Source organism: Gavialis gangeticus, unplaced genomic scaffold (assembly GCF_001723915.1).
Source record: "Gavialis gangeticus isolate Ggan-Ray unplaced genomic scaffold, GavGan_comp1, whole genome shotgun sequence".
NCBI classification, from domain to species: domain Eukaryota; kingdom Metazoa; phylum Chordata; order Crocodylia; family Gavialidae; genus Gavialis; species Gavialis gangeticus.
The window spans coordinates 11,118,154-11,129,663 of record NW_017729032.1 but is presented as its reverse complement, the minus strand read 5'-3'; the positions used below and the strand labels follow the sequence as shown (position 1 = coordinate 11,129,663).

Here is an 11,510-nt window from a genome sequence, read left to right as displayed (position 1 = left end):
CCCCCCCCCCCCCCCCCCCCCCATCATTCCTTTCTGTTGGGGCAAGTATAATTTTTCATGGTGGATCTGAAGTTCATGGTTTCAGAGAGTTAGTGGTCAGAAAGTACTATTATATCACCTAATCTGATGACCTGACAGCCAGAGAATTGTTCATCCTTTCTACAGGCCTTTCACCCTTTTTTTCTTTCACAGTAGCTATATTTTCCTCTTTTGACTGAATTTCATCCTTCTGTCTCTTCAGCATTCCTGTGTGCCTCCTTAAACAAATCCTGTGCACTTGGTATTATCTTAAGATATTTGCTGACATCTTGTCATACTTCTTCTGGCCTCCCTAATCATCATTTAGGGAGCGTATTGACAAGTCCTGGTACTACCACTTTTATGAGGAAAGATTGTCAATCTTTCTGAGACCTTTAACTGTATTTGTTGCTTTTCTCAGCATTACAATGGCCAATGGCTCCTTCTTTACTTAAGCAAAGAGACACCACAGGTCTTTTTTATGAAGCCATTAGCAAACACTATGAGTCTGCTCCCTTTATGTGATTGAGTCTTTGGCCTCAAACCTACCCTGTCATGTTAGCATGATACTATGATTTGAGATCTGTGGATGAAGAACTTGGGGCTAAGTAATAAATAGTTGTTGGGATGGACAAACTCAAATAATTTTATTTACAGCAGCAGCCTTTTCCTTCTGCATGGTTGGAAAGTTTACTGACAATTCCACTTGAGGAAATCATCTTTTGTTATTTTGCACGTTTTTGCCTTTTGCAAATGGTGTCTAAACTGTGTGTCACTTTGTTTTCATGTCTCCTCTTCTGCTCATGGCTACACTTCCTTTAATAACTGAGGAACATGTTTTCTCTTCTCTTTGTTCTTCAATACGACCTCCAACATTAAGCATCTCTAGATTTATCAGTTTTTCTAAATAAACTATTGAAAAAGCAATAAGGATATTGAGAGAAAGGGGTGTTTCAGCATTTATTAGCTGAGTTATAAGCAAAAAGAATGACTGCATTTTGGTTGGACACATTCATTAACAAGAGCTCTTTAATCTAGCAGATTAAGGCATGGCAAGAGTCAGTGACTAGGAATTGCAGCTTGCTTAATTCAAAATGGTACACAGTGAGGGTAATTAAGCATTTGGACTTGTAGATGGATTATGTAGTAGATTCTCTTCTATTGCTGGCACTTTAAAAATAAAGATTGGGCTATTTTTCTGAAAGGCACATGTTTTTATTCAACCATGAGAAAGCTGGTGTGATAAAGAATACAGGAAGCCCTCCTGGTGAAAGTCAGAGGTGGTCAGACTTTTCAAAAGGTGGGCCAAACCTTAACATCAGAAGTGAGATGACAGCCACACAGAAAAGCACTGCTGGAGCTCCACCTGCACAGTGAGCTCTGGGAGTTCACCAGTTGCCTTCACAGGCTCTGGCTAGAGCCACCACTTTTGCTTGGCTTTGTGACCCAGGGGGTGAATACTGCTTTTTTCCCTTCCTGCTGAATTCAGGGGAAAAGAGGGGGTGAGTGGTGACAGTATTTGGTGCCTGGGCTCCGAAGCCAGGCCAAAGCAGAGGTTTCAGCCAGTACCCACGTTAACATGCTGGTGAACTCAGAGAGCTCACCACAGAAGTGCTGGCGTGGCAAGCAACAGTTCAGCTGGGGGGGTGCAAAAATAGGAAGTGCTGCCCTAGGTATCACATGGATGCCCCAGGTGCACAGCTGCCCAGCTAAATCTCTGTTGACAGGAGCCTTGCTGACATGCTGGTGAGCTCATGCTGGTGGCAGGCCATTCCCATGATTTTCAAAGGCTGCATCCATCCCGCAGTCTGTAGGTTGAGCACAGCTGGACTAGAAGATTGGAATGTTTGTTTCTGGCCTTCAAATGTATAAATCTGTACAATTATGCAATCATGAAAAAGACTGTTTTAACATTTGCTTTTTCTCTCGTGAGCCATCTGTGTTCTGCTCAGTACTATTGTGACAACAGTATTGCATCAACATAAAATGAAAGCTCAAGTGCGGTTGGCAGTACTTGCAGTGCAATACCCAAGTCTTACAGCAACTTGAGGGTCATGTCTTCAGCCAAAAATGCACTTCAGAAATTAATGTGGTGGTTTACCTGTGGCAAGTCACGGTGTTTTGGGCATAGTGATGTTTTTGGCATAGTGCCTATAGTTGTATGAGAAGACTGTTCATGAAGGTGTTAAGAATAGATTAGGCCAGAGGTTGTCAACCAGGGGTACATGAGAAGGCCCTAGCGGGTACACGTGGGTGGGGGTGGAGCGCCGCCATGCAGCATCCTGTGCTGCCACACAGGCTCAGCAGCCAGGGGTACGCTGCTCTGCATCCGGCTGCCAGGTACAATGATGCAAAAAGATTGAAAAACCGTGAGTTTGGCTGTCACTTGTCTAGGATGGCTTAGATAGGGGTGATCCTACCTTGAGCAGAAGGTTGGACCAGATGACCTTTTGAGGTCTCTTCCATCCTTACTTTTCTGTGCTATGAAGTAAAAGGTCCGGGTCTCATCTTAGCACTAGATTGCTTTGTTTGTGAATGCTATGCCTTTTGAAATAATTCATCACGAAAAGGGCAGTTTGTAGTGATTTTCTGTGGTGTTCAAAATAAGCTGTTGACAGACTGTGTACATCTTGAGTAATTTTATTTATTTTACTCATCATGCAATTGTTCTGGGAGTTGCAAGTGGGGGTTTCAGATACTCTTACATTGATGCATCCATGAATGGAGTAAGGTAACTGCCACATTTGATCTCATTCTTACAGATGTTCATAACTTCAACTCTAATACAGTACATTTAATTGCATGAGAGAGAGAAATGGAAAACTTTCATGAAAGAAGAATCACTTTTCTGGATAATAGCTGGTTCTCTGTCACATTTTATTTGAAAATGCTGTTGATGAAGTTTTTGTTTTGTTAAGTACACTGAGCAAGGTTTCCAAACAGCATCATGTCAGCTTTTACACAGTCACTTTTAATACATTATTACAGAGGTCTGGAATCAGACATGACAATGCTAATCTTGTTTCTCTCTTTTGATTGTCTCCTGTTACAATAAAAGCCAGTTGTTCGTCTAGCCAGGCATTTTGTTTATCTCAGAGTGATTGGTCCCAAAACAAGTCCTCTGAGTTAAGTCAAAATGGGCATGTTTACACATGCACTTAAGCGTGACTAAATTTAATGTGCATTAAGCTAATGTGCATTAAGGGATTTTGGCACGTGTCTATATGTGCAGATTCTTGGCAGTAAAGTTAGTCCCAAGTCCCTAGACTTAGCACTAAAATTAGTCCCAAGTCCCTGCAGCCCTGCCATGTGCCCCTGTGGCCACTGGCGGGGAGCTGCAGCCTCTGGCCACATGGCTGCCAGCACTTGACAGCCATGTTGAAGCCAGAGTCAGCTACCACCACCTAGCAGCTATCTGGGAAACTCTGATCCCTGGCCAGCCCCTTCCCTGCCCAGGAGCCATGTGCCTAGGGTAGAGGCAGCATGTGCCAGCTCCCTCCTTGCTCAGTCTGCCTCCCCGGCTAGGGCTGCTCCAGCACCTGCCCCTCCGTGCAGCACCCACTGCCCTGCTGCTCTAGCTCAGTCCCTGCTAGTGATGACCAGCACCCCACATTCCTGCTGCCCATGGTGCTGGCTCTGCTGGCCCCAGCACATGGGTGAAACAAACCTTTATTCTTCCCACAGCCCCCCATCTCTCCCCACTCCCCCTTCAACAAATAGTGCCCCTCCACCACCCTCCCCACCCACCAACAATAAAAAACTCACTTACAAGTGGGAAACTATATACAAGGGGAAAACTATTTACAATATTTTGGGTCTTCAAGCCCAGAGTGGGGGAACTGGGAGGTGGGGAGGAGGGCTAAGAGGCAGGTGCCCAGCATGAACTAATCGCACCTAAATTTGATACCTAATGCATATTAAGGATGTGCACATCTAGAAGCTTGTCTGTAATGCGCATTAACTTACATTAATGCACATTAACGTGTCTCATGTAGATGTGCCCAATGTCTTAAAAGACATGTGCGTACAACTCACCCCCCCCAGTGTAACCTTATTTTATTATCCAAGCAATGTTTATTTCTAAATACAGCTCATCTATTTCACAAAGTCTGTTAATGAGCTGTTACACTTAAAAAACAGGATAATGCATTTTCTTCCACACTGTGGAAACTTTCCCATATTCCATTCTTTGTAGGTTTTTTCTGCGGTTGTGAGCTCCTCACACATATTAGTGAGTATATATTTGTCTAAGGTCACATGGGAAGTCTAAGGAAAAACAGGATTAGACTCCAAATGCCTTGATTTTATTTCCCTTAATGTAGTGAGTTAAATAGCAAACTACATTTTGGTTTCTTTAGTATTTCCTCTATTTATACCACTCTTTTAATTAAAAATTCTGAGCTCTGAAACTGGCATATGAATAACTTTTAACCTTAATTTGTCTCTTCCATGAATCCTATGAAAGGGTTTGAATGTTTACTCCAAGTGTTTTGTTAACTTCAAATCATATTGTCTCAAAAACAAAACCATGAAACGTTAACTCTAGAATGCTTAAAACTGATCTGGTTTTACTCAGTCTAGTCAGTTTGCTCCTCCAAGTAGATAAAATTGTAAGCTTAAAGGTCACAACTGAAGAATTTGATAACTAACATATGAGTTTCATACATACATAGTATATATGTTTATATTGACATACCTGAATCCACTTTCACTGACTTAAGATTTTTTTTTTCAGTTGTGAAAAGGTGGCCATAATATTTGAGCTCTAACCATCTACTTAATAATTTGGTCTATCTGCTTCTATTATTGTAATGTGGCAGGACAAAGATGCTGCATTTCCTTTCCTGCATATCACCTAATAAAATGACGCAATAAGATATGACTAAACTTTTTGTTGAATCTTGCTTACTACACTACAGACATAACTGGAGGCAGTTGGAAGTTTCCTCATGTTACTTTAGTGCCTTATGTTATGGCACACTTGTTGCTCTACATTAGGCATGTCAAACTTATATCCTACTGAGCTACTGGCAGGTCAGGGAATGTGGGGGCGTTCCTAAGAGGCATGGAATCGGGGCCCCCACAGGACATGGCTCTCAATGGCAAATAGGCAGATCAGAGCTGTCTTAACTCATCCCCACTAACCCTGTGACCACTTGTCACGTGGCTGCTTGCTCTACTGTTTCTGCTATGGCACGTGGCTGATAGCCCTGGTGCTTCTGCCGCTGCCACTGTCTCCACCATTGCTGGAGCTGGCCATCTGAATAAAGTGTGCAAGCAGCCTCATATACCCAGGACTCAGGGCCTGGGGTGAGTTTGATATCTGTGATCTACATTATTAACAGTGGATGTGTCTACACATGCAGTTAATCCAAAGCAATAAACTCCAGAGCAGTTTGAGCTGGAGTAAACTACTCCCAGGTTCAGCATCTACATGTGTGCCCAGGACAGCAGCAATTTGAGCCAGGATAGAGCAGTTTACACCAGGGCTGCTCAGTTCCGGGCTGTGGGTGGCAGTGACGGGCAGTGTCAGGGCTGGCTGGTGCTGAAAGTGCAGAGCTGTGTGGCTAGATGGCAGGCAGGAGGCTGGGTTGACCAGGCACAATTTATGCCTGTGGTCATCACCTACATGTGTGTTTAAGCACAGTAAATTACTCCAGCATAACATAGTACTGTCCCCAACAGTGTAAATTAATTTATTGTGAGCTAATACTGTTGCATGTGTAGACAGTGACACTTTACTCCACAGCTAATTAGTCTACTTTGCACTAAAGTATGTGTGTAGATGCAGCCAGTGTGAAGATATGGTACTTCAGTATTTTCTTAGCAATGTTTGTACTGTATTCTTCCACCCAATCCCCTCTGCCTGTGGATTTGTCTTTCTCAAAACCAATATTATGTCGCCCATATTGTTAAGATCTTATAATGCTGATGCTTTTAATCCTGAGGATATCTTTTGTTTGTTTAACAATTCAGTTTGGCTGCTTCCTGTCTTCCAAAACAATCCACATATGGCCACATTCTGCTAGAAATGTTGCTAAATTGAATATTTATAATTCATAGAGATGTATATCTTCCATAATTCTTTGCTTGGTTGAGATCATTTTAGACTTTAATCTTTGCCAAAAAAAGGATGCCAGTATTCCATAAAGTCAACACAGCCAGTTAACTATCAGGGTAGTTATTTTTACTGATATAAAAATCAAAGCACTTTCTCTTTGCCTTAGTCCAGCCCAACTTGACTTTGAGTTTATTTACAGTTGAAACTTAATTCTTTCAGTTCTTGCTTATTACTGTTTATATATGCAGAGTCGATTAAATCTTCGCAGGTTTCTCAAAGTTGCCCAATAAGTAACTGAACTAACATTCAGTTTTCAGTTTGGAAAATCAGGTACAGGTGCAAGCAGGATGCAGGCTAGGAAGCAGAGGGTTTGCTGCCTCATCACTGTGATAGCATGGGGGTGGGACTGGCTCTGCTTCGCTGGAGCAGACAGTGGGGTTAAGGCTAGCCTGCCTGCCCTGTGAAGGGGGGTTTGCAGGGCAGGTGCAAAGAATCCTGGGACACTTGGGGACTGTTAACATGAGTTGGGAGGGGATCTGGGACAGAAGTTTGATAGACTGATTTAACCTAAATCAGTTAAGTTTGATACCACCTTAATACACATCTATCTTAAACTGCTTTCAAATGTTTTGAAACCGGTTTATGTGCACTGAACTTCTGTTCTGTTACAGGTATAATTTCTGTCCCTAGTGCAAATGTTCACTTAGTGAGAGACAAATGACAAAACACATTCACTCATCTATGTATTTAACCCAGAAGAATGAGTTAAAATTCATTTTAAAACCCTTTTTATGGCCACTGGCCTTTTCCCTGCATTCGTGTTACTGTTCCAACTAATCTTTATGAAACTGCTTTTAAGAATGTGTCGCCTTCTCCCTATATAGGATCAACTTCTGCGACTGTTGGAGACAGGATGCTGGGCCGGATGGACCACTGGTCTGATGCAACATGACACTTGTTATGTTCTTACCTCTTCTCCCCCCACTTCCATTCCCCAGATGTGCCATCAGCTGTGGCACCATAAAGCCCTGTCTCTATAGTTGGCGCTCTGGCCAAGCATAGGTCAACACTCATTGGCGCTTGTTCAGTGATTATATTAGTTCTGGCTTGTTGTATATGAAGTGCAATGTGACTGATTAGTTCCTGAAAGCAGATGTTTGGTCCTTTGGGATGCTATTATATTGTAATAACCATTATGTTAGATACCTAATGCTGCTGAACTCATTTCCCTGTTTTACTTTCAATTTTGCATGTGGTTTTGTTTGTTGTTCCATCCTGTTGTGATTTAAGCTGGGGGGGTTTCTTTGTTTTAAAGCTTTCCCCAGATTTTCTTTTGAAGGCATAAGGGTCATATTTAATCTGCAGGTACTCGAGGTTGTGAAAAATACAACAAAGTTGGCTGTAGAATAATTGCTTTGCAAGCCTGGTATGCTACTACTTTTAAAATTGCCAGCAAAAAGTATTGCCACAGGCAATGCAGCCTTTGATTTCTGAGGAGAAGGCATAAATAGAGTGGTTGTTTGTATTTCAGCTCAAGTTTGTCTTCATTCACTGCAAGGCACTTTAGTGTGCCTCTGGCATAAAACAGAAGGACTTAAAACTGGGTGCATGACTAGTTACCATCCTATACTTTTTTGTGTGTTATCTTGATATGCTTTCTATTGAACTGGTTAAGAAAGAATGCAATGAGGAAGAAATAGTTGACATGAATGGAGAAGGTAGGCTGTAGTCCTGCTTAATGAAATAAAATAAAATCAGGTAGAACAGCTAGGTTAAAGGGCATGATGTGTAAATTGTATCTGCTGTCACTTTCTTTTTCTTGTCCTGATGGAGGATGTGAAAGCCAAAGTGAAATAACTACATGCAATTGTTTTTTTTTAAGGCTGTTCTTTATTCTTTGTTTAATACATCTAATGATTTGGCTTTGTTCCAGTTTTATTCACATCACTAAAGAAAGGAAGGCTGAAGTAATGGGTCTTCATCTGTGTGCCTTTTTCCTCTGCTCTGTGAATAATGCAAATAATACAAATGCATCCCTTTTTAATACCATTTTTTAGTGATTCTTGCATATGAAATTAAAATGTTTTAAAAAATAGCTATATGTGGAATCTATTTTGCTGCTCACAGGACAGCTGAAAACAATGAGCATTAAAATATATTATTGATTTTAAACTAAACTAGCAGTTTTACATATCAAAATAATGGTTATAACTGAGGTTTGGATAGAAAAATAAGGCGCTGCAGTCTGAAAATATATATTTTAATGAATTTTTTCACCTGCTGGGTTGGCCCCCAATATAACACTTGCATAGTGTGTTTTATGCCAATGAAACAGGAAAAAGCAGTATAGTACAGAAACCTAAGTAGTCAGATCCTGGATCCCTTGAAATCTGTAGGAGTATTTCTTTGACTGCAGTTAGACCAGGGCTTTCATTGCATCTGTCCAGATATCAGCCAATTAGATCTTCCATTAACACAAAATTAAATTAAAGAAACTGAGGCATTTCGTAGTCACTATGCAGTAGAAGGTAGTTTTAATCTTAGATTTTGATAAATATTGGATCCTTCGTTCGAGGTTAATTTCACTGTTTCTCCAAACCATGTTTTCCTACTGTTGTTGATCACCTGACATCATATGACGAGACCTGTGGCACTAAAATTGTTGTCTTGCAGTGATGTCACCCAGAAGTAGAAATGTCTCTGTGAATCGTATTCAAAACATTTTAGTTAGGAACATCACAATTTTCAGCAAGCATAGAGCTATATTGCAAACTCAGTATTAAAGCATTGCCTAGAGGCATCTTCCAGAAGCCTGTGCTTTGTGTGCTGATTGCACAGTATCGGTATTACCCAGTCTAGTTTCTCTAGAAACAACAGACAAGCAGATCCATGATCCTTTCACCGTAGCGGCTGTAGAGGATGATTGGAGTCTTAAGAATCAGCAGGCGAGCCAGGAGGTGAATTTCACTCCAAGATACTGCCCAAACTTGGCTGCCATTTAGGCCTTATTTTGACATCTTAAATAACAATGTAAAGAATAAAATATTCCAAGACATGTATCAGTGCTAAATATTCCTCAAAATACCAGTTGTTTGTGTTACTTTGTGTTCTAACTGACACTTTCTATTGTTTGGAATAATATACAACTGATTGCAAAGGCTAAAAACATTAAATAATCATCATACCCCTTTATTTGTGTAACACATGTGCAAAATGTATATAGCATTTTGTACTGCTACTTTTACGTTGCTGTAAGTCATTATTTGATTTTCAGTATGACCGCGTTTAATATGTGTTTGCTCTTCTGTGTCTTGTCTGTTTCTTAATCTGAAATAAAACACGCCAGCACATAGGGAAGCTCCTTTGTGTAGACCTTTTTTCTGGAACACCTCTACTCTGTACTGGAAACATGAAAACTGGTTTCAGTCTCATAGCAGGCGAGGGGATTGCACCCCTAGCCAGATTGGCTAATTTAGGCAGTGTTCTCCTTCAAATTAATTGTTTAAGAATGGCTGGAAACCTGGGGCACATATACAAATGCCAGACATCTCTGGCATTTTCGGGTATTATTTATACCCGAAAGCCTTTGGGTATGTATACCCAAAAGCTTGCAAAGAAGAATTTTTCCAACTATTTGAGTTGGTCTAATACAAGGTATCAGATTTACCCAAAGAACCTTGTCTGGACATCTCCGATGCATGCGAATTAGCACGTATCGAAGCAGACTCAATTAACCATGTTAATTAATGCACTCCATCAGCCTCTGTGTTGCATCTATTTGGTGTTTGCATTTCAAAATGGTGGCAGGGACACTTGGACTAAAGCTCGTCAAACAAGTTTTAGGTCAAGCACTCCCACCACCATTTTGAAGTGTGGGATGCTGAATACACATGACAGCGTGGGCGCTTTAGTTAAAGTGGCTCTTGGAGCCGCTCTAATTAAAGTGCCCACCCTTCTACCCCCGAGCATGTGTATAGATGTTTCTGGCAGCTCCTGATTGGATACTTGGGGTGATGTCACACTAGGTACATAGGAAATGGGAGCTGGGGGAAACCCCAGAGAGGGCCTGAGCTGGAGGAGCCAACATGAAGGGGGACTTCAGGTAAAGGGGAGAGAGAGAGAGTCTCTGTGCCTGGGACTCCTCCTCTACCACTTTTGTTACCTCCCTTTTCTTTCCCTTCCTGGGTTTTGAGTGGTATAATACTGTGGGGTATTGAAACCTAGAGGAAACCACCAGGATTAGAGCCTGCTTAAGTTTTGGGTCAGGGTGGAGCTAGTCCTTTTGTTGTTGTTGCTGTTTTTATCTCAGCTGAGCCCCACTGTATGTTCAGGCCAGGCCAAGATAGGCCTGGCTCCCCTTCTTTTTTGTGAGATTTTGCTGTTTTCTGCCCCAGCAGAGTTGGGGATTAGGACTAGGAATTTGGGGGGCCACTTGCTGACTGAAGCCACAAGTCACCCCCCTCAAAGCCAGCATCTAGAAATGGAGATGGGTGCCCTACAGCTTCCCAAGGAGCAATGAGGGGCCCCTTGTATCACAGAAGCATCCATGCTCAGTAGCAGCTCCCCAAGATGTAGCGAATCCCAAGGAGCACCTCTTAGGACCCTCCTGCTAAGTACCAGGTGCCGGGGTGCCTGCCCCCAAAGCTATACATTTTGAGTGAGCCCGAAATCTCAAACTGCCTGGGCATGGGTGAAGCCTCCTGGAAAGGGTACTACCTATAGACTATGCCTTGTAGTTGATAGTTTTAAATTGCATTTGCCATTTTCCTTTGCTTTCTTTTCCTTTGCTTTTTGTAATAAATCTGGCCTTTGTGTTTATACAGCTGGCAAGAAGGGGGGGGGTTCATTATGTGGGACACCCCAGCCAAATTCAGTGATCCCAGATTTCTGGGTGGGGGCTTGAGCAACAGTGAAAATTTTTTGGGTACTCCAAAATTTGAACCTGGCCCTTGTGCTTGACCAGTGCCTGGTAGAGAATGTCAGAAGCTAGGCATCCTTTCAATGCATGCTCAATGACATTGTTGTACATTCATTTGAGGTCTTAGCCCTTTTTCATAATAAAGAGTATAGAAATGTGTTTTTAAAAGTGCACCTCTTTTAAATTTATCCATATGAATGGATTTTGCCAGTTTTGATTACTTGGTTGATAATTTTTAGATAATTACTTACAGTGGTCTCTTCTTTGCCAGACAGTGGTCTCTTTGCCATAATAGTGGCAATTCTTTGCAATACAGTAGTCTCTTTGCCATAATACCAACTCATATTTTTCAAACATATATTCAGTAGTTTTAGAATTGCTAGACATAAAACCTTCAACAAAACAGCCATTAGCAAGTGTCTAGATGTGAATGCTAAATCAACTGTAGGGAGACCATATTGAACAATCCTGTTCTTTCTGTTCTTGGGCCTTGGGTTTGGAAAACTCTTGGAA

The 11,510-nt window shown here is 41.7% G+C and overlaps 1 protein-coding gene and 1 long non-coding RNA gene across 5 annotated transcripts in view; one reads left to right on the top strand and one right to left on the bottom strand.

Annotated features, from left to right (window-relative positions):
- The window catches only part of LOC109302568, a 19,217-nt gene extending 12,411 nt beyond the window's left edge, over nucleotides 1-6,806 (bottom strand). The window contains exon 1 of the long non-coding RNA XR_002098846.1: nucleotides 6,795-6,806. This is a non-coding gene — a long non-coding RNA (uncharacterized LOC109302568). The remainder of the gene's footprint in view (nucleotides 1-6,794) is intronic.
- DLG2 (discs large MAGUK scaffold protein 2) overlaps nucleotides 1-11,510 on the top strand; it is a 2,095,445-nt gene that overhangs the window by 1,172,373 nt on the left and 911,562 nt on the right. The gene's annotated exons all lie outside the window — the stretch shown is intronic.